This window comes from Phyllobates terribilis, unplaced genomic scaffold, assembly GCF_046119375.1.
Source record: "Phyllobates terribilis strain yellow unplaced genomic scaffold, ASM4611937v1 Scaffold_5__5_contigs__length_657084704, whole genome shotgun sequence".
NCBI lineage: Eukaryota > Metazoa > Chordata > Amphibia > Anura > Dendrobatidae > Phyllobates > Phyllobates terribilis.
The window spans coordinates 654,764,828-654,767,666 of NW_027362765.1; positions in this window are offsets into that span (position 1 = coordinate 654,764,828).

The window sequence follows — 2,839 nt, forward strand, 5'->3', positions numbered from 1 at the left end:
TCATCAGAACATCGGCAGAATGAAGCCGAGGATGGTGAGGAAGCAAGTGAAAAGAGAACTGATGAGCAGGAAATGGAGGAGGTGAGAAAAGTAAAGAAGAAGAAAACACCGGAAGAAGAGAAGAGAAAGAAAGAAGAGAGAGGGAGGAGGTCGGAGGAGGATGAGAAAAGAAAGATGGAAGAAAGGAAGAAGGAGAAGGAGTTAGAAGAAGATAAGAACAGAGAAGAGCAGAAGAAAGAAGGTCGGGAGAAGGAAGAGCAGAAGAAAGAAGAAAAGAAGAAAGAAGAAAAGAAGAATGAAGAACGGAGGATTGAAGAATTGAAGTCTGTGCTGGTGGGTGTGGGACAATTAATGCAGAAAGTCCCTCCACCAAGCAAAGAGAGTAATATAAAAGAACAAGGGGGTGAAGTAAAAAAGGGAGGCGCAGGGGGAAAGGTGGTGGTAGTGAAAAGTCAAAGCCTGCCTGTAATAGGGCCTTCCCCTAGGGAGATTTTATCTCAGAGTATACCCTGTGGTCAGGAAAGGATGGATTCATCAAAAATTTTGAAAAGAAATGTAGATGATAAAGAGCGTGGTGTAGGGCCATGTGTAGTAAAAGTATTTGCTTGTGAAAAGGATTTTGACATTTCCAGTACATCAGAGTCGGAAGGGCTGAGTATCGATGAAAGTGCTTTGCAATCCGATGAGGGCGGGGGAGATAGCCCGGTGCCAGTCACTAAAAGATGATCAGGGCGGCTTCCCTGAATGTTCAGGGTTTCAATGACTTATATAAAAGAACTGTGATTTATGACTATTTTAATAATGAAAATTTTGATTTTGTATTTCTTCAAGAATGTAATTTGTCAAAGAAGTTAAATTATGATTTTTTACGGGGTATATGGAAGGGTAATTTATGTTTTTCAGGCGGGAATGAATTCAGAAGTGATGGGGTTGGTTTTATATGTTCCAGGCAATGGGAGATTACCAACTACGAAGAAATATACCCTGGTAGGATTCTAAGAGTGGATGTAGAAAGGAATGGGAAGAAATATAGATGTTTTAATATTTATGCCAATACAGAAAAAGTTTTAAGGTTACATTTGTTTGAAATTTTGCAGCTTTTTATCCCAGGTGTAGTTCCAGTAATTTTAGGGGGAGATTTTAATTGTCAACTAAATAATGTAAAAGATGGTTCGGTTTCTTGTCTCAAGGGTATTTTATCTTCTTTTAACCTAAAAGATGCTTGGTGGTTGGACGGGCAGAAGAAGGAGTATGAAATTACTTGGGAAGGAAGAGGTTGTTCCTCGAGAATAGATTATTTGTTTATATCCAAGGATTTTACTTGTTCTAATTTTAAAACGCATAAAGCACCTTTTTCTGATCATAGAATAATTGAATGTACACTGATGGTAGAGGCGGATGAGGGAAAAAGGCCGTCTCATTGGAAACTGAATGTATCATTGTTACAGCATAAGGAGGTAAGGGAGGATTTTAAATTTTTCTTTGAGAAACTGAAATTAGAAAAGAAATGTTTTGACTCTACTTTTAAATGGTGGGACTACATGAAAAAGGAAGTTAAATTATTCTTTATGGAAGTAGGCAAGAGGAAAGCTGCGGATAAGCGACAGTCATACAATAACCTTAATGCAAATCTACAGTGTCTGTATCAGTTTAGGAATAATGGAGTTAATGTGGAGGAGGAAATTATGGTGACGAAGGAAAAAATTCAAAAATGTCTGAGAGAAAAAGGAAAAGAAATTATCTTTAATTCTCGTGTGAAGGTGTTGGAGGAAGACGAGAAATGTACTAAATTCTTTTTTAAAAAAATCTGTGAGAAAAAGGCCTTTATGGGGGTTTTAGAGGGGGAAAGGAGTTTGGAGGGGAAAAAGATGAAAGTGAAAGAATTTTATGATAACCTGTTTTCAGCAAAAAATACAGATAGGTCTTTGAAGGAGCATTTTTTAGGAGGGTTGGATAAGTGTTTTACTAAGGAAAATAAATTATTATTATCAGAGGGTATTTCAAAAGAAGAAGTTTTTAATACAGTTAATACATTGCAAAACGGTAAGACACCAGGGTCGGATGGGTTACCCATTGAGTTTTATAAAATATTATGGGATATTGTGGGGAATGAATTTTATGAAATGTTTTTAAAAGTTGAGTCTTTATGTCGTGTCCCGGAGTCATGGTTGGAGGGGGTAATTGTTTTATTATACAAAAGAGGTGATAGAGAATTGCTAAAAAACTGGAGACCGATTACTCTTTTAAATACAGATTATAAAGTTTATGCGAAGCTGTTGGCAAATAGATTAAAGAAAGTGGTGAGTTCGGTGATAGATATAGACCAAACGTGTGCAGTTCCAACGCGGAAGATCAGTGACTCGTTGATTTTAATTAGAGACATAATATGGGATGTTTCCGATAGAAGACAGAAGATGGCGTTAATTACTCTGGATTTTGAAAAGGCTTATGATAGAGTCGCCCATGATTTTTTATTCGATGTTTTAAGGAGAATGGGTTGCCCGGATGATTTTAGTAAACGTATTAAATCCTTGTATCAAGCATGTTTTAGTAAAGTATCTGTAAATGGGTTTTTATCTGGAAGTGTAAAGATTAATTGTGGGGTGAAACAGGGATGCCCCTTATCCCCTATTCTTTTTATCTGTGCGATTGAGCCTCTTTTAACTGCTTTTAGGAAAGACAAAGTGATTAATGGTTTTTTTATTCCTGGGAGTTGGGGAGAGCAGGTTAAAGTGGTGGCTTTTATGGATGATGTGACTGTTTTTGTAAAAGATTTAAGAAGTATGAATAGGGTTTTAAGAACGGTTGAATGGTTTGGGGCGGCATCAGGTTTTAAGAT